Here is a 21,085-nt window from a genome sequence, read left to right as displayed (position 1 = left end):
CCATCGTTGATGACAGCCAGACCTTCAGTGTCTATGAAGTCCATCAAGTTCCTACCCCGACAGTTCATTGCGGCACTTCCCCAGTAAGGATGATGAGCGTTGAAGTCTCCAATAACAACATGAGGGCCTGGGGAACTTTGTAATACAGTGGATAGATAAGTGAGTTCAAGTCTTTGTCTAGGAGGTATGTAGGCGCCGATGATTGAAAACACATGTAGTTTATGTTTTAGTGTCACACACACATATTCATTGCTGTCATGTGGAGCGATCGTGTTCCGCACAAACGTCATGTCACTGCGTATACCCATTAACACTTTGCTCTTGTGTCCATCTTCACGTGACCAGAGCTTAACGTATCCGGAAAGGCGAAATTCCGACGTGAGATTTGGCTCGCATATCACGATCACTGGGAAGCGGTATTTGAAGACTCGTTGCCTAAAGTCAGACATGCGGCCGCATAAACCTCGAGCATTCCATTGCATTATAACAGAATGATGCATCTTTTGTTCCAATGTGCAGTGTTTTCTCGTGAGAGCCATGATTAACACCCTTTTTTTGGAGCCGCTAATAGCGGCTCCATAGCATCTAACGCCTTCACGAATGATAGTGCAGTTGGCGTTGCCATTCCGGAGAGTAATATACGCATAGTGTTTACTAGCTGTTTAAGCATGTCTATCACCTTTTCATTTCCAAGCCTTTCATTACCCTCCCGGCACTTGGGGAGCGCCGAAGGAGTATCTCCTCCGGAAGCCCTTAGTGGTAGCGAAGGCCACTCAATAGCCGAAGAGGTTGGACGCACGTAGGATGACGCCTCATTCCTTGACGGGCGCGGAGGTACTGGGGGAGGCGCATCTTGTGTGTCCCGGCCGTACACTCTCTGTGGCACGTTTTGCATCCAAGTACTCAAAGGAAGTGCCTCTTTCCCTCGGGGCTTGCTCTGGGAGCGGCGACGCCTTTGCCGCAACCGGCGCCTTTTCTTGCGGACGGAATCGGCAGCCTCCTTGTGCGTGGAGTTCTCTCTCACCATTTTTCTCAGGATTTGCCTCTCCTCTGCCATTTTGGGGCAGTCCTTGGATGTCGCTTCATGGGCTCCGGAGCAATTTGCACATTTCATGGCGTCAGTCTCACAGGAGTCTACATGATGAGCACCACCCCATCTTAGGCACGACGTAGGATTCTTACACACCGCACTCACGTGGCCCAGTTTGAAACACTTGTGACACTGTAACGGCCGTGGTACATATGGACGCACTGAGTGCCTCACATAACCTACTTTGACCGATGCTGGCAAAGAGTCTGACTCGAACACCAACTTGATGCACCGGGAGCGGCCGAATCGGTGGATGTCGAGGATTCGCACTGTCGACGATAAAAGAGATCGCAGGTCTTCATCCTTTATGTCGATGTCCACATCTATATGCTATATGAATCTTCTTCATAGCTTGTGGATAGGATAGGATATCCTCCCTTTTACGATGGCGCATACCACTGCGGGGGATTGGCCCAGATTTGGATGGTATTAGGAGGATTCTGTTAATACGAAGATGGGTAAATGTGTCAGCTCGTCTACGCCGCACCGATGCTGCAGCCCGGGCACAACAGGCTCATGCAACCGAGCGAAAGCAGAAACTGCGTACCGAGGATCCGGCAGTCTACCAAGCCATCGTTTAATGAACCGTCGGGATTAACCAAGTGATAAACTCGTCGCTGTGTCGAAGCATGTGGCCAAAGCCCTTACACTGCTTGTCATCAGTATTTGCAGCGCTCGGGCGCCAGAATACAGGGGCCATATTCTGTAACGGTTCGCTTTGGAACCGGTTCGGTCTGGCTGTTGCCATTGGTCGGCGCTTCGTTGTCGTCATCCCTGGTGGGCGGGACGACAAATTTTGATGACGTCACACAGGTTGTCAGTTATCTAGAAAGGAACCGGTTCCCTGCTACGAGAGGAACCACAGAGAAGTGGTTCGCTCGAGAGTCGCGCGTGGTGGCGAGCATGATGTCGAGGGTTGCTAGGGCAACCGTGGCTGCCGGCTAGTCTCGCGCCATCTGACGAGCCGGCATCTAGACGAGACGAGACAGAGACGGCAATGGCGGCTCCTTTGGTTGTGTTAGGTTAGGTTAGGTTAGGTTAGGTTAGGTTAGGTTAGGCAGACCGCCGCTCGTTGATTGGTTCCCCTCACGCCGCCCCGTTCCACTCTTTCTCCGATTGACGTAATCCAGACGTAACAGCCAGACCGAACCGGTTCCAAAGCGAACCGCTACAGAATACGGCTCCAGATGTGATAAATAGCAGATATTTTGTGTCCACGGATGAAGTGGCGCACTCCGGGACATGAAGACACGTGATAAAACCGGGATTGCCTCATGACTATTTACCTCATGCACCAATTGTGCGGAATTATTTCAGATTCCTTCGTGTGCGTGTATAATTTTAGCTCGCTATTGGTGTGGGATGGTCTGTGAGAGAAACATGAAAAGGATGCTATTTATATGATCTAGTAAAGAATGATGGCCGTATCATGCACTTAGCCCAAATGTGCGTCCCTCAATTATGAGATTACGCAGAAATCATCCTCGTTTCATATGCTCCCACTGCCTAAGCAACTTATTCACGAAGAATTCGGCAAGCGAACACGTGAAGGAAAGAATGCAACCCAAAGAATACTGCTTGCGTGTCATTGTATTCTCTGCAGATAAAAACAAGAGTAAACGAAGGCATTCTGATTGAAATGATAAGTGTTGCTCAATGAAACGATAAATGTGCGCTTCTGCGTACATAAAGAATGTTTATTATATGGGTTTGTTTCAAGGTTTTTCATCTTTCAAGTGCTGATGTCCACTTATTTGGTCGTTTACCCAAATATATTGCAGTCGTAGGACCCTTTCACAGAACAGCAGCTATAAATTCGAAGACTGCAGGTGTACTGTGGAGATAAGATTTCCGCAAATAAGACATTACTAGGCGTGTGCGAAATTTGAAGAGCGTACATTATAATGTTCTATTCGATTCGGTTGTCGAATCGAGTAATCATTATTGGATTCGTCTTTGGCAGTATTCGATTAGGCGTCAAAGGTTGCTATGCGCGCACCCCTACAAAATAGACAGCATAGTACACGTGGTTAGGCTGTTTTATTGTGATCGAAATCACGCACACTTCCGGCGCACGTGCTATCGCGGGTGCGTTGGCGCATCCACTTGATAGCCCGCTCAGCTCGCGCGCATGGTATTGGAGGTCGCGTCATTCGAGTTTCAGAGCCGCGGTACAGTGAAATGGTAGAAGAAGCGGTAGTACAGGATGTTCGATATAGGAAATGTACACGCGCTCACCGCTGCTAGCACTCATCGCGCAAGCGTTGTGATCACGATGGCCATCGCAAGCACTCGCACATAGACTTGCGCACAACCCTCATATGTTTTTCATGTTCCACCGACAGCCGTTTTCGTTGCTTTCGCGATGTTCAGTTTCTCTATCTCCCCATGACACAGGCGTCCAATACCAAATTATCACAGTGGCATTTGGAATAGGATCACACGCTCTGCACAAAGCAGGAGCTGCATAAATTGATTATTTGACAAGAGCACATTTTTCTAAAAATAATCAGTCTACATAGCGTAAATTGTGCACGTGTTATCTGCCTTTTTCGCGGTGTCCTTGCTTATTCTTTCTTTTTCTGCTTAATTCGGAGACTCTCCAGCACCGTTGTGGGTGCAATGGCGGAAGGGCATCGGAAAAACAAATGGGGAATAACTCTGCTCGATTGGCTGCCATGCACTGCAACGAGCAGATGGATGACAATCACTGTAATTATTTTCGAGGGTACGATGATTACTCGAAAAAGAAAGTGGACAATGTGGGGGTTCGAGCATTATGAGAGTGCGATGATTACGCGGGTAAATAGGATATGTCTTTGTACTCGAGAAGACCACCTACTGGAAATCGCGTGTTTCAAAACTTCACTGGGCGTCGGAACACGTGGCATTCGGTTTGTTGCGCGTGGCTTGGAACGCTACAGGTCACGCAGCCATTCGCACTTTTCGCTGCAGTAGGGAAAATAAAGGCTCACTCATTCTTTTCTGGTAATCCTATCGTTCAACCGGCGTCGCGTAGAATAGTGAAAACACAGTACTCTGCCAAACACATCGCACCTCACCACGTGGGGAAAGCAAATTTCCTGATATCGCCGCACGAGCCTGAGAACTAGAAGGAGGCGAGAGCAAGTTCTGTGTGCACTTCCACAAGCACCTGTGAACAAAAGTGCGCACCCAGAAAATTTCTGGAATCTTACTTTTTCAGCGATTCTCCTGGGCACAATGGCACAACGGCAGAATAGCCTAACCTGCTGGCTAGCTGGCATGCAGTCATGAAGCCACCGTACACACTGCTTTCTTGCTTTTTCACCCAGCGGCCACATTTCAGTGAGCTGCCTGAAGACCACGTTGCAGGCGCGTGCTTGAAGGAATGTGGAGTAGGCACGGCGACTAGACTGAGTCATTCAAATCTGGAGAAAGAATGTATCTACCCGCTTTGTAATGTTTAGTGGCGCCACATTTGACAAATGTTGGTACTAATGTGAAACAGCTTGGCATTTTTTTGCACATATGGCGCCACCAGCAAAAAACGCCTGTGATATCTATTATCTAATGGAAATCTTTTGTTCCAAGCACTGCTTAGAAAAACGAGTGCTAGTAATTACAATACAATGTATGACTCTGCTAATGCGCAACACTCGTTGTGAATTAGAATGTACATGAAAAAGAATGTCAATTTGCAGATACCTTGGCACCACAAAAATTATTTAAATTCACTGCTCCTTTGTAGATTCCTTAATCAACTTAAGGCAATATTGTATTCATAGAATCGCAGAGAAAGGCTTGCTGCTTGAATATCGAAAACTTCAGAGTTTCCGATTGAATAGTATTGCCCTTTCTTCGGTAATTCGTACTAAGTGTAGCCAGAAATTGCCAATTTGAAGTAATAATAATTCATTAACTGTTCATCAAAACACAAAACAACTTCGCATAGATGATAACTACAGCCTAGAAAACCACGAAATATTATGGTTCTGCGTTGAAAAGGGAGGGAAGATATTCATTTATAAAGATTTATTATTTTGCCAATTTTCATTTGGACCTATATATACTTCTATCTGCTTTACACGCAACATCTCTTCATATTGCTACGGCACAATATGCGCGATCACGAAAGGCCAGCAGTGTGAAGACGACGACGACGATAAGAAGCTAGCGCGGGCTGTTGCCTCTTGGCCAAGCGCAGCGTATTTTCCTTGTAAATATACTTGTACATAGCTTTTCCTCTGCGTCTTCCTACGTAACATATCTGGTGGAGGTGGACGTTCCCTGTACCTCGTCACGGAGCTTCGCAGTGGACGGTACGTCGAGCCTTCCTTCATGGCTCCCGGCGACGACAACCCGACTCCGCCGGCTCCGACACCTGCTGCCACTTCGACGACCTACATCACTCTCCCCGCTCCCCGTGATCCTGGCGTATTCTCGGGCCAAGATGGGGAAGACGTCGATGACTGGATCAGCCTGTATGAACACGTCAGCCGCAATAACCGGTGGGACCCTACTATTATGCTCGCCAACGTAGTCTTTTACCTCGGTGGCACACCTCGAGTTTGGTATCGCACGCACGAAGATGAGCTCACCAGTTGGGATTCACTTAAGACACAGCTTCGAGACTTGTTCGGCAACCCCTACGGTCAACAACTTGCCGCGCAGAAGGCGCTTTCCGGCCGTGTGCAGACGTCAACAGAGCCCTATGTCACGTACATTCAGGACGTCTTGGCTCTGTGCCGCAAAGTTGACACCCACATGACTGAGTCAGACAAGGTTTCCCACATCCTCAAAGGCATTGCCGATGACGCCTTCAACTTGCTCGTTTGCAACAACGTAGCGACGGTGGATGCTGTTATAAGAGAGTGCCGCCGCCTGGAACTCGCCAAAAGCCGACGTATTGACCAGCAGTTTGCCCGTCTGCCCAACACCCCAGCGACATCTTCCTGTGCCGACGCTCCTCGTCCCAACAACACTGCCGATGTTACCAGGATCGTCCGGCGTGAGATCGAGGCCGCCTATCCGGCTGCCTTCGACTCCAGTCCCACCAACACATCTGCAGTCACGGTCTCACTGATCCAGGCAGTTGTCCGCCAGGAGTTTGAAAACATGGGTCTTCACACCCTCTGCTCGGCCCATCGCCCTAATACCCGCCCGGCTTCTTCGATTTCGCCCCGTCCCGCATTTTCTTACCCACCACGTTTCCGCAACCCATCTGAATGGCGCACTGCTGACGACAAGCCTATTTGTTTCCACTGCCATCGAATCGGGCACATTTCTCGGCACTGTCGTAGTCGCTGGAGTTCCCCGAGCCGGTCTACTTATACTGCCTACTCTCGCCCCTCAGGTGGCCCTTCTCGTCCCTATGCCGCACGCTCCGATAATGCCGCCACTGATTCTCCTGCAACGAACCGCCCCTATTCTCGTTCGCCTTCGCCCCAACGACGACAATCTCGCTCTCCCCAGCCCCGTCGCTCCTATTCGCCGACTCCCTTCGGACGCCGCTCCCAGCCGGAAAACTAGACGATGCAGCGCCTCGAGGTGACGCTGCATTGCTCCCTACGCCGCCAAATCCTCTACTGACTTTGCCCACTCATCTGAACCTTCTTGACGTGCAAGTCGACGGTGTTTCTGTGTCTGCTCTCATAGACACTGGGGCGCATTTGTCCGTAATGAGCGCTGACCTTCGTAACCGGCTCAAGAAAATTATCACGCCCGCCACGACGCCTGTTGTCCGTGTCGCCGATGGCGGAACAGCCCCCGTAATTGGTATGTGTACCGCCCGCGTCTCCTTCGCCGATCGCTCAACAATCGTGCTATTCACAGTCATCGCCCACTGTCCCCACGACATCATCCTCGGCTTAGACTTCCTTTCCGCACATTCTGCTCTCATCGATTGTTCCGCCAGTACTCTCCGCCTTGACCTGCCTGTTCTGGATCCTGCTGAACCACACCCCAGTCGCCTCAGTTCCGCCGACTTCGTTCGCTTGCCACCTTCGGCACTGACCTACGTTGACCTAGTGTCATCCCCACCAGTCCCCGACGGTCACTACATCGTGGCTCCTATGCAAGACGTCCTCCTTACACACGGGATCACAGTACCCCATACAGTTTTATCTATTACGGCGAATTGCGTCTGCCTGCCAGTGGTCAACTTTGGCTTGACGACACAAGTGCTGCCACGTGGGATGTCTTTGGCCCAGCTTTGTTCATTCGAGGATCACTCAGTAGCATCCATTGCAGTAGACGACACTTCATCCGATACCCCTCTACCATCGCAGTCGGCAAATTGTACCATCGCTGACTTACGGAAAATGATTGCCCCCGACTTGCCCTCCGAGCACGCTCGTGAACTCTACCGCGTTCTGTTTTCCTACCACGATATTTTTGACTTTAACGATCGTCCTTTAGCCCAAACTACAGCTGTCAAACACCGCATTAATACCGGCGATGCCCCTCCTATTCATCGCCGCCCGTATCGAGTGTCACCAGCTGAGCGTCAAGTTATTCACGCAGAAGTTCGCAAAATGCTTGCCAAGAACATTATTGAACCATCATATAGTCCATGGGCGTCACCTGTAGTACTGGTCAAAAAGAAGGATGGCTCATGGCGCTTTTGCGTGGATTATCGGCACCTTAACAGGGTTACCAAAAAGGACGTGTATCCCCTACCTCGGATTGATGACGCCCTTGACTGCCTCCACGGTGCTCGCTATTTCTCTTCTATTGACCTTCGCTCCGGCTACTGGCAGATTGCCGTGGACGATCTCGACCGCGAGAAGACTGCTTTTGTCACACCCGACGGTCTTTATCAATTCAAAGTGATGCCGTTCGGTCTATGTAACGCCCCTGCCACTTTTGAACGCATGATAGACTCCCTTCTTCACGGTTTCAAATGGTCCACGTGCCTGTGCTACTTGGACGACGTTATCGTATTCTCCCCAACGTTCGCTACGCACCTCGAGCGCCTCTCAGCAGTCCTGGACGTTTTTCGGCGAGCCGGTCTGCAACTCAACGCATCGAAGTGCCAATTTGGCCGTCGCCAGATTACCGTCCTTGGACATCTCGTTGACGCGAACGGAGTGCAACCGGACCCAGGCAAGATCCATGCTGTTACGCACTTCCCTGTTCCGAAGGGTGTCAAGGATGTGCGCAGCTTCATCGGCCTTTGTTCGTACTTCCGCCGTTTCGTGAGAAATTTCGCCGCCATAGCACGACCACTAACCGACCTTTTGAAAAAAGACGCTCCTTTCCAGTGGGGCGATAACGAGGCCTCTGCATTCTCTCATCTAATCGACATTCTCACAACGCCTCCCGCTTTGGCCCATTTCGATCCTTCTGCACCTACCGAAGTCCGTACTGATGCCAGCGGTCACGGAATTGGAGCAGTACTGGCACAACGCCAGCGTGGCCACGACCGTGTTATCGCTTACGCCAGCAGGCTCCTCTCACCCGCGGAGCGCAACTATTCCATCACTGAGCGTGAGTGTCTGGCCCTAGTTTGGGCGGTTGCGAAATTCCGCCCATACTTATATGGCCGATCCTTTTCCGTTGTCACAGACCATCACGCGCTTTGCTGGTTATGCTCACTGAAAGATCCTACAGGAAGACTTGGTCGCTGGGCCTTACGCCTCCAAGAATATTCGTATACTGTAACCTATAAATCTGGCCGACTACACAAGGACGCTGACTGCCTGTCTCGCTACCCGGTCGACGAGCCTGACGACGCCGACAGTAGTAGCGCCAACGGCATTTCTCTGTCTCTGCCTTCGGTAACATCGCCGATGAGCAGTACCGAGACCTATCGCTGCGAGCACTTATCGAGCGTCTGCGCTCCACACCTACCGACGCATCCGTTCGCCGATATGTCCTCCAGGGTGGCATTCTGTATCGAAGGAACTTCCTCCCTGACGGCTCTGACCTTCTTCTTGTCGTGCCAAAACAGCTACGACAGACTGTGCTCTTTGAGATGCATGACGCACCCACTTCAGGACATCTTGGGGTAACCCGCACGTACGACCGCGTCCGCCGCCGCTTCTATTGGCCTGGTCTCGCTCGCTCCGTTCGACGCTATGTTGCTGCCTGTGATCCCTGCCAGCGTCGGAAGACACCTCAGGTGCTACCTGCCGGTCATCTCCAGCCGATCACCGTCCCTGTGGAACCGTTCTTTCGTGTTGGATTAGACCTGCTCGGTCCCTTTCCCACGTCATCTTCTGGGAACAAATGGGTAGCCGTCGCGACTCATTACGCCACCCGATACGCTATCACTCGGGCTCTCCCTACCAGCTGCGCCACTGACGTCGCGGACTTTCTCTTGCGTGACATTATCTTGCTTCATGGCGCCCCGCGACAGCTGCTTACTGACCGTGGTCGAAACTTCCTCTCGAAAGTTATCGCTGACATTGTGCGTTCCTGCTCCATTCAACACAAACTGACTACTTCATACCATCCTCAAACCAATGGCCTGACAGAGCGGTTAAACCGTACTCTTACCGATATGCTGGCCAAGTACGTTTCCAAGGACCACCACGACTGGGACATTGCCCTTCCTTACGTAACATTTGCGTACAATTCTTCCCGGCACGACACTGCCGGATTTTCTCCCTTTTATCTACTGTACGGTCGCGAACCTACCTTGCCCCTAGACACGGCACTTCCTCCTGCTGCGGTCTCAACAAGCGAGTATGCGCGCGACGCCATCGCCCTCGCCGACCATGCACGCCAGCTTGCCCGTGCTCGACTGACGGCCTCACAGACCACTCAGCAGTGTCAGTACAACGCCCGCCATCGTGACGTACAGTTTTCACCTGGTGCGCTCGTGCTCTTGTGGTCGCCCTCTCGTCACGTCGGACTTTCAGAGAAGCTCCTTTCGCGATACACAGGGCCCTACCGCGTGCTGCGCCAGGTGACGCCTGTGACTTACGAAATTGCTCCTGTGGCCTCAAGCTCGTCCTCTCCTGTGGCATCTAGTGATGTCGTACACGTCAGTAGGCTCAAGGCCTACTACACTGCTTCCGAGTCCGATCTTTAGTCGCTCCGGGACGGCGCTTTTGTAGCCGGGGGTAGTGCTACGGCACAATATGCGCGATCACGAAAGGCCAGCAGTGTGAAGACGACGACGACGATAAGAAGCTAGCGCGGGCTGTTGCCTCTTGGCCAAGCGCAGCGTATTTTCCTTGTAAATATACTTGTACATAGCTTTTCCTCTGCGTCTTCCTACGTAACAATATAGCACAATTAGGCTACACTATATATAGCTAAATAAAAATAGAAACCTTGTATAACAAATCATTTAAAGGCACAGCAAACTTCATTTTGTTATGTTGAACAGTTTCGTCGGAAACGCAGTACAATGGAGGCAGTAAAAATGCTGTTTCCTTTTTTTTTTCTCTCACTGTTTGATTGCCGTCAGGTAACGCTTCAGGCTAGGCGATAATACTAGGTGTCATTGTTGGAAAGCGCAGAAAGTACGCTTTCTAATGCAATATAGTTCAAGGAATGAATGTGTGGTGTTTAGTGGCGCAAGGGCCAGGTATGACCAAAGAGTGTCATGCCAGTGTTAATGGGTTCGCAATGGAATGATGAGTTCTATGAAGTTGATGCGACGTGGCTGTAAAGAGACCTAAAATAGCAGCTGTAAGTTGCATAAAATTTATGTGTCATAAGATTATGGCAATGACTAATGATGTGTAGTATGAGCATTGAAATGAATTGCGAAAGAATTATACGATATACAAAATATATCAGATGCTAAAACTGGCTAGAGCACTACTGCCTCACCAGAGCCCTTGAAACACAAGGGCCTGGAGGCATGTGCTATAAAATACAACTATTGCAGCGGCATTCTCTGGAAAGCGAATGCAATACGAGTTTATTGGGCTTATAATATGTAGGACAACATAATTCAAGAAAGCGAGGACAGCTTTGGTCTTAAAGAACGGTTCTTTACCAAGAGTCATAGCGGATGAAGAGGGACACAATAGCGGTATGCAAGAGGAAAATGTTTCTTCCCTCTCTCTTTCGGCTTCCCGATAATCCAGGAAGACGTGGAGGGCGGTCAGCCTGTCGCCACATCTACCACAGGTTGAAGGCTCGTTACCAGCAAAGATAAGGCTATGAATGCCAAACCTGTGTCATATTCTGAATCGAGTGAATCGGACATCTGTTCTTCGTGTTTTCGTAGTTGGTAGCCAGAAACCAAACGTCGGCCTAATCATGTGAAGCTTATTGCTCGTTTCAGCATCCTTCAAGCGTTGCCAGTGGTTTCGCAGTTTGTTTCGTAGGAAAGTTGTCCTTCTTAAAAAGGATGACAGCTGGCGCTTTTGCGTCGATCTGAATAAGATAGGCGCAAAGACGTCTACCCGCTGTCATGTATTGATGACGCCTTGGACTGTCTACATGGAGCAAAGTACTCCTCCATATACCTTCGTTCTGGGTATTGGCAGATATTTGTAGATGATATGGACTGCGAAAAGACCGCCTTCGAAACACGGGACCGGCTTTGTCACTTCAAGGTTATACCGTTCAGCCTTTGTAATGGCCCGACAACCTTCGCGCGAATGATGGACTTTCTACTTCGCGGATATAAATAGTCCACTTGTCTATGCTATTTAGATGACGTGATAGTATTTTCGCCCACATTCGTGAGTCACCTTACGCGTCTGTCGGCCATTGTTGCTGTTTTCCGACGTGCTAGCCTAGAACTCAACTCATCCGAATGCCACTTTGGACGTTGCCAGATTACCGTTCTCGGCCACCTTGTCAGTGCCGCATGAGTTCAACCCTACGCTGACAAAACTTTCCGGTACCGTCATCCACAGCAGATGTCAGAAGCTTTGTTGTACTATGCTCCTATTTCCGTCGCTTCATCAAGAACTTTGCCGACACCGCTCACCCGCTCACTGACCTACTCAAGAAAGACGTTTCCTTTACATGGGGTCCTGCGCAAGCCGACGCCTTCGCTGCCTTCGTCCGCCTGCTAACGGCTCCCCCTCTGCTGGCTCACTACGACCCATCTGCTGCAACTGAAGTTTACACAGATTCCAGCGGCCATGGAATAGGAGATTTTCTCGTTCAACGGAAGGAAACGCACAGTGCGTAATTGCATACGCTAGCCGCCTTCTCTCGCGCACAGAACAGAAGTTTTCTGTCACAGAACGCCTGGCGTTGGTTTGGGTAATAGCCAAGTTCCACCTTTACTTATTTGGCAGTCCATTTTTCGTTATCACTGATCGCCAACCCTGTGCTGGATCTCATCACTGAAAGACCTGACTGGACGAATGGGTCGGCGGGCGCTGCGGCTACAAGAATACACTTTTGCTGTTCTGTACAAATATGGCCGTTTACACCAGGACGCCGACTGTCTCTCACGTCACCCGGTCGACAGTACAGACCATGATACCCAAGACACCGATGCTCACGTACTAGTCATTTCAGGCTTGCGTGACATTCGTGATTGCCACGGAGCAGAATTAGTGAAGCGTAGGTGTATTTACAAGTATACACAAGTTTCAGCGACACTACATACACAAGATGGCCGGCAGAACCAGCCGCACGCGCTTCTCAACAAATCGTCGTCTTTGTTCATAGTCATACTATGACTATGCCTCATTGCTCCGTAACAGTATGAAAGAGCGAGCACCACCAACAAATGGGACGATCCCCCAAAGCTCAACAAAGCGACCTTCTATTTATCGGGTATCGCCAAGCTGTGGTTTAAAAATCATGAAGCCGATATCCACACGTGGACTAGCTACAAAACCAGCAGCATTACAGTTTTCGGCCACCCTGGTGTGTGCAAGCATCATTCTAAACAACGCCTGCGAAGCCGTTACCAGCAAACCGATGAAACGTTCACCAGCTTCATAGAGGACATCAACCTCTGCCGGCGTGTCAACCCGACGATGGCGGAGGCATGCAAGGTACGCCACATCATGAAGGGCATTTCGGATGATGCCTTCCTCTGCTGCTGTCAAAAAATTCTGGCACTGTTTCTCAGACTATTTTAGGCTTGTAGCGCAGCTCAGGAAGAGCAAAAAAGGAAGAAGGTAGGGGTAATCAAAGGGAACGGAAATTTGATTTTTTGATTACCCCTACCTTCTTCCTTTTTTGCTCTTCCTGAGCTGCGCTACAAGCCTAAAATAGTCATGACATACCAACTCGCCCAAACTGCCACGCTTTTGACTGTTTCTCAGGTCATTGAGCTTTGCCAGAGTTTCGACGAGCTCTGCAAACAGCGTCTTTTCATGCTGCCCAGCTGTTTCCTACGACACCCTGACGATCATGGCTACCGCAAAGCAGGGACTCCATGGACTCCCTGCAGTGCCAGATAACCAAGTTCATTCGTGCTGAGGTCGCTCGTCAGCTTTCACTGCTGTTCTGAGCCGCGCAACTACCTTCACCTTTGCCTGCCAACCTACGCCAGGTCATACAGAAGCAAGTTTGCGCAGCTCTATCCGCGAGACTCTGCCGGTGTCGACTCCCGTTGCCTTTACCGAGGTGATTGCAGCTCTCAGCTATGCCAAGGCTATCGCACAGCGACCATCACATACCGTTGTGCCATTCCCTTCAGCTGTGACACTGCGTCCAGCTGCTCACTTCGTTCCGCCGAGGTACCCACACAGCAGCGGACAATGGCGCACTCCCGGCAACCAGCCAATATTTTTTGATGTGGTATACCTGGCCACACTGCACGATTTTTCCGTCGTCACGCAACATCCTACCGCAGCGGCTTCGACTGCGATCCATATGTTTCACTGTACCCGTCGACCTTCGCATCTCGGAACCCCGGCCAGATATCTTCATACTAGGACCACCGCCCTCTTGTTGACCGCCGTTCGCCATCGCCTCGACGCCGCTCGCTTTCGCCGATGTGTCGTCGTCCTTCCACACCGGAACGGCAAAACTAATCGCCGCCAATCCAGAGGCAAGAATTTCGTCACCTACGAAAAAACCAAGGCCTCTCCCTTCTCCAACTAATGTTATTGATGTTTATAGACGGTGTCGGCTGCACTCACACTTGTCGACACTTGTTCCGCAGTTTCAGTTCTTAGTGCCAAAGTTTGCCTTTTGCTCAGAAAGGTTAAGACGTACGCCACTGTCAAATGTATCACTTCGTAGTGCCAGCGCAGACCGCATCACGCCGGTGGCTGCATGTACTGTCCCCTTTGTGATTAATGGCTTTCTCTACATAGTCGAATTTTTATTGCGAAAGCAATACTGCTCGCACTTTCGGCCCATCGGTGGTCGTGGCGCCTCCTTACACAGCTGCGCGTCACGTGACCATGTGACATCACGCCAGACCGAGAGACGGGGCCCCAGCTCGCGGCATCGATCGTGGAGGCGAAGCCTTGCGCGCCGCTGCTGCGGCGCTATCAAGAGAGGGCGCTCACTGGTGTGACGTCACGCCAGACCGAGAGACAGGGCCCCGGCTCGCGGCATCGATGGTGGAGGCGAAGCCAGGGGGTAGCACACTCTCAAGTTCAACAAATGGCCTCAGAGGGCGAAAAAATCGACCGCGCGCCGCTGCTAACAAAGCCAGCGTAGTAGCATCACTTCGGGATGCTTACATTAGTTCCAACATTTCCCGGTAGAGGCATCGTAATAAGCGCAATTTTATTTTACAAACTTTCTCTTACAATTACCGAAGCATTTTTGTTACATAAAAAAACAGGGCAAAATTATCATTGCTAATTAGATATTGTACTCTTTGTTAGTAAGTTCATTGTTTTTTCGTCATTATAAACGCAAATAGCATTCAGCATCATCGATCTTTCACGTGACCTCCGGCCTGGATTTAAAATTTTTAGCGGTATTTTCGAGTGCACGGCGGCACGGATTCATTCGTTCGTGCACTCAGACTGGCTGCTTCTTTGTTTCTAAAGCTAGTTTCTTGCGCTTCGATGTCTCGCGTTATTTAACTTGGGGTGAAGTTACGTGTTTGCAAGCGGACATATAAGCCCGGAAGTTGGGTTTCGGTCGTGAGCCATTCGGAACACGTCTGCATCGAAACGGGAGCTGGATTTTGCTGCGGCTGACAACGGCAATAACGGTGAGTCGTTTAACACCGCTGCTTAAATCGTTATATAACATCCGTCTCATTAACTTCCAGGCGGGCACAAGTTAAGGAACTAGATCCTGCATTACATATGGGCAGTCAGGATCTCAGTTGCTGTTTCCTAAATAAACCTTTACTTGCGAGGCTGTCGTTATACACACACAAGCAGAAAAGAAAGAGCGATATCGGAACGCGCGTCTCATTTTTCATCTTATTGTAGCCGTGGTCGTAGGTGACTGAGTAGCCTTATCAATATACATATTAAACTTGTTTTTCGAGTCCGCCGGCAACTTCTTTCGTCCACAAAACCGAATAATCCTTTGGTAAAATGAAGTGAAAGTACAGAATTTAATATATTAAACAGTTGCAAGCATGATAATTCACCCATATTTCGTACTTGTTGGTTCCAAATGTTCTTGCTGTTCAGTTTGGTTTACCGTGGGGCATTTATTTTCGCAGTAGTGAAGCGGTGCATCACGTTCGTGCAGAAAAATAATGCATCAGTTCTAATAGCTTCATGACTTTCATGCATTTGCTTGTGGAACCAGCAGTGTGATCTCTTCGAGTGTATAAATGAACGCACAAATGTTCTCATTTGTGATCTTCATAATACTTAAGCTGTTGACATGCATTGTAGTTAGGCACACACCAATTTTATGGACAATAGCAATATTTATTTAACAAGCTGCTTAAGCACCCTAGAACAGATAGTATACATTTGCATGTGTTCTGTAGTCGCAAACCATTACAATATATATGTCACACCTTTTTGCATTTCATATTGCAAAATTTTGCTTTTTCAATTTCTGATTCAGTGAAAATTTCTGTTCCAGACATGCAGTAATGAGGACGGCACCAGTATAAAGCAACACACTCCACGCACTAAACAGAAGCTGCTGCCTGCTACAACAAGGTCGTTGTGTGGACGTTGGCTACTACTACAAGGTAAACAACACGTGGTTCAGAAATAAATATGTTTGATACATGCTGTATTGGCTTGCTGTTTGCAGCAGATATGAATGTTTGTTCATATTTATGGTTCAGTATAATTGGTTCGAACATAAAAGAAAACACACATGAGTTTTCTGAGCGAACATGAGAAAACACACAGAACGGTGACACATCTCATGTGTCATCGTTCTGCCCCAACAGAGTCTATGCCAAGCACATCTTGGTCATCACAGGAGCTCCTATCTGCACCAACAGGAAGGGGCTGGAGCCGAATTTGCGAGGCTTTTACACCACGAACAAAGAAGCGCATGCAGAAGAATATGGATGAGATATCAAGTCTGCAGAGGACTGTGTTAAGACTGAAAAGTGCTTCAGCCACCATGCCACCAGCACGGACATTTGGCTGAGTCATCCAGGTAACTCAAAAAGGACTTTCTAGAAATTCTTCGTCTTCAGATGCACCTGCAACATCCAACCAATCACGGACGACGCTGGCCAAAAGATCGAATTCCGTCAGTTTGCCCTTAATCAGCTTCCTAGCCATGTCAATTTCGTTTTTGCCAAGTGTATTTTTTCTTCTATAAATGCAAGCTTTTTCATTGCCCATTATTGTTAGAGATCATTCATCCTCATCCAAACATAAAGGTCAACCGATTCTTCGCTGATACTTAATACCAGTCACTGTCTAGTAGCCTAACATATCTGTAGCAGTATCTTCTAGTGTATGTTGTCATGCACAATTCCTCTCCTGAAATAGCTGATGCAGCATCGGCATGTGTCTTGCATTAACCTATGCACCATGTGCTATGCACCATTTTACTTTTCTTTATGTTTTTAGCCTTCAATGCCTGCAGAGCAGAGTGGCTTCTCTCTTGAATGCAAGCTTCCTCATTTTCCATATTCCTGATCCAGCATAGCTGTCGCCGTAAGAAGCAGCGTATTCTGCGACTATGAAGGAATAGCAGACAGTAACACTGGGCTCTTGAAAAAGGGATCTGTATGGCAAAATGTATTGTTCGGCTGCGTGGCGCGTGTGCGAATGTCTTTCTGACTAATTTTGGAAATTAAGTCCAGCATGTTGCGAAGGGAACCGTCATTGCCTGATTTAACGATTACGTAAAGATTACGGATTTGAGCCCTTCCGATGCTGTACTATTCAATTCTGACAACGTAGACTCCATATTCGCATCCATCAACATCGAAGAAGCGCTATCACAGAACCCGAAGCAGCAAATAGAAAACCTTGTATGAGAATTCGCCTCGTGTTTCTCAACGACATCAAAAGTCCAGAGAATATCCATCGGTAAACACCTTATCATTGTCGACGAAGCTGTCAGGCCTATTTGCCAGCATCCCTACCCAGTGTCACCGAAGGAGAGAGAGATCAGCAAAGAAGTCGAAGAAATGCTTAGAAACAACGTAATTCAAACATCGACCAGGCCGTCCGCTTCGCCTGTGGTGCTGGTAAAGAAAAAGGATGAGACCTTGCGCTTTTGTGTTGATTAAAGCTGAACATCGTCTCAAAGTGGTATATCTATCCACTTCCGAGGATTGATGACAACCTTGATAGACTACGGTATGCGGAATTATTTTCCTCTTTGGACGTCAAAAGCGGATACTGGCAAATGGATGTGGAAGAAAGAGATTGTGAGAAGACAGCATTCGTCACCACAGACAGGCTATACGAATTCAAGGTACTTCCGTTCGGCCTCTATTCCGCACCGGCCACCTTTCAGCGGATGATGGACACTACATGTGCTCTCCGGGTTACAGTGGCAGTACTGTCTTGTTTTATCTTCATGTCGTGATTTTACAGCGAAGCTGTATAGCTCTACCGTCCAAGGAAATTTTCGTGTCGTTGTAAGCAGAAAACTCCCCATACGTTGGCTGATCCCGGAGATAGTACAATGCCGGGCCGACCCGCCACAGAGGTGAAGCAGGCGTCAAGCACTCCCAATACGTGGGCTGATCCCAAAGATAGTGCAATGCCGGGCCGATCCGCGGCGGAAGTGAAGCAGGCGTTAAGCGCTTCCCACACGTGGGCCGATACCGAAGATAGTGTAATGCCGGGCCGACACGCGCGCGGAGGTGAAGCAAGCGTTAAGTACTCCCCATACTTAGGCCGAGCCTGAAGATAGTGCAATACTGGGTGTTACGGTTGGCGTGTAGCACCCCGTGCAAGAAGGATGTTTCACCACCATGCCTCATCGAAATGAAGAGTGAATTCCCAATTTCTTGTGGTTGTATCGAAGGGCTGCGGTCTGGCTGGCACCCCACAGTGCTTACAGGCCCCTTTGTGTGTGTGCGACTTTAGAGGGACCCTTTCCTCGAACTGTCAAGCTCTACAGGAGAATTTCCGCGAACCAACGTCGCCTAGAAGAAAGGATCAAGCCACGACGAAGACTTAGAACGTCAGCTGGGACAATGGATCAGCCACCTATCCACAACCAGACGCCCTTTCCGCGAACCAGCAACGCGCGAAAGAGAAGTGATCAGCGGTCTACGATTCCCAGGACCACGGATTGCCGCCTGCGGAGGCACTCTTGTGAAGACGTCAACTGGGACAATGGACCAGCCGCCTATCCACAACCAGACGCCCTTTCCGCGAACCAACGACGCGCCAAAGAAAAGTGATCCGCCGCCTATCCCCGATCAAGACTCCGTGGGTTGCCCCTGCGGAGGCAGGCTCGTGAAAGGTAGCCGGGTGAGTGGGTGCCGCCGCCAAGCACCGTGGGACTCAGTGCATATCACGTTACGTTGACGTGAGCAAGATCCTGCCTACAATTTTAGTGGACCTATGTAAAGGGCCCCGCAGTGTACCTTTTCACTTCATTCTCTTCTCATCTTTTACCAACCCTTGAATAAACCGTGCAAGTTTCGCACTAGCCGTTGTCTCGTCCCTGCCTGGTCGCCATGGTCTACCGGATGCCTGCAGCCCGCCGACAACGCCACGCTACCCAATGGTAACGTCGGTCGAGCTTCGAAAAACGGGCGTCGCAAGAACTGATCGGCAGCAGTGGGGCACGCTACCCTGGAGAACGCAACACGGGCCGACCCGCGGGGGAGGTGCAGTTCGCCATTGAGGGGCTCGCATACATAGCTTCGCTGGTCATATTTCTTCACAGAGTGGAAAGGCACTGAGATTTCTTTTCTACCACCTTTGATCAGCATGTGGAACGACTACGGGCTGTGCTCAATGCTATTAGTTCAGCAGGGCTGACGATAAAGCCACAGAAATGTCACTTCGGCTTCCATGAACTCCTTTTTCTCGGCCATGTCATTAGTTTTAAAGGCATCCATCCTGACCCTGAGAAGACCGCAGCAGTAGAAAGGTTTCCTAGACCAACCGATAAAAAGGCCGTTAGGCGATTCGTAGGACTTTGTACCTATTGCAGATGTGTCGTCAAAAATTTTTCGTAGATTGCCGAGCCGTTAACGCGATTGACGAAAGAGGATTTACCTTTCGTCTGGCTAAGTGAACACGAAGATGCATTCAATGAGCTACGACGGCGACTTCAAAACCACTCGGTTTTTGCGCACTTTGATGATGAAGCGGAAACAGACAGCCACACAGACGCCAGCAATTTAGGACTTGGTGCCGTCCTCGTTCAATGGCAAAACGGAGAGGAAAGAATGATTGCATTCGCTAGCCGCACTCTTTCGGGGCTGAAGCTAACTATTCGTCCACAGAAAAAGAATGTCCCTCAGTAATATGGGCCATAGGAAAATTCCGACCATACTTATACGGTAGACTGTTCCGAGCAATCAGCGACCATCACTCGTTGTGCTGGCCTGCAAACGTGAAATATCCTTCCGGGAGAGTAGCTAGATGGAGTCTAAGGCTGCAGGAATACCACATAACGGTCGTGTACAAGTCCGGTTGCAAGCACAGTAACGCTGATTGCTCATCACGTCCACCGGTCGAATCTGCTCCTGGGGAAGATGGACACAACTTTCGATTTCATGGAGCCGTGACCACATCTGAGATGGCCAAACACCAACAGTCTCACGCCGAGTTGCTCCTACTCATCAGGCACCTGAAAGCACACCCCGTCCATGTTCCGCGAGTTTTCAATCGGGGATTGTCATCGTATGTGATGAGAGATGACGTCCTGTACAAAAGAAATTTTGAGCACAGCACAGAGAAATTCCCACTCGTCGTTCCTTCAGCATTGTGATCCGAAACCTTGGAAGCCTGTCACGATGACCCATGAGCAGGACACCTCGGAGTGAGTAGAACGTTCGCCCGAATTCATGCCAAGCACTACTGGCCAAAGCTATTGAGTTCAGTACAGCATTATCGAAGAACATGTCCGGATTGCCAAGGACGCAAAACGCCTCCATTAAAACTCGCAGGCCTCCTTCAACCAATAGGACTCCCTGAAGTTCCGTTCAAACAAGTAGGAATGGACTTGCTCGCTCCATTTCCGACATCGGAAACGATGGATTCTAATAGTGACGGATTACCTAATGCGTTATGCCAAGACAGCCTCTCTAATCAGTGCAACGGCCATTGAATTGGCTGAATTCTTCGTCACCAACGTAGAACTACGACACGGTGCCCCTGCAGTTATTATCATGGACCGAGGAACTGCCTTCACAGACTATTTGACGCAATCCGTTATGAAACTGACACATACCGGCCACAGGAGAACAACTGCCTATCACCCTCAAACAAACGGGCTAACCGAGCAATTGAACAGGTCACTGACCGATATGTTGTCAATTTACGTAGACTTAGAGCACCGTACATGAGACAAGATACTACCCTATGCAACATTCGCTTACAATGCCGCATTGCAAGAGACCACTCAAGTAACGTCATTCCAGCTTGTTTTTGGCCGAAAAGTTACCACACCCTTGGATGCAATGCTGCCTGTCAGCGACAGCGCACGAACAGAAACCTTACATCAGCGACTTTACACAGAGGGCCAAAGAATCACGTCAGCTGGCGCGACATCGCATTCGGCAAAGGCAGCGCGTGGACGCGGACCGATACA

General features: G+C 49.5%; 1 protein-coding gene and 1 long non-coding RNA gene across 2 annotated transcripts in view; one reads left to right on the top strand and one right to left on the bottom strand.

Annotated features, from left to right (window-relative positions):
• Positions 1-21,085, bottom strand: part of LOC126532273 (uncharacterized) — a 210,396-nt gene that overhangs the window by 154,364 nt on the left and 34,947 nt on the right. The window lies entirely within an intron of this gene.
• Positions 15,038-16,931, top strand: LOC129385230 (uncharacterized). Its single transcript, XR_008612810.2, has 3 exons — positions 15,038-15,128; positions 15,968-16,079; positions 16,287-16,931. It is a non-coding gene; the product is annotated as an uncharacterized lncRNA (long non-coding RNA).

The sequence above is a fragment of the Dermacentor andersoni genome, chromosome 7 (genome assembly GCF_023375885.2).
Source record: "Dermacentor andersoni chromosome 7, qqDerAnde1_hic_scaffold, whole genome shotgun sequence".
Classification (NCBI taxonomy): domain Eukaryota; kingdom Metazoa; phylum Arthropoda; class Arachnida; order Ixodida; family Ixodidae; genus Dermacentor; species Dermacentor andersoni.
The sequence above is the reverse complement of the archived record's forward strand: the minus strand, read 5'-3'. Positions and strand labels throughout refer to the sequence as shown.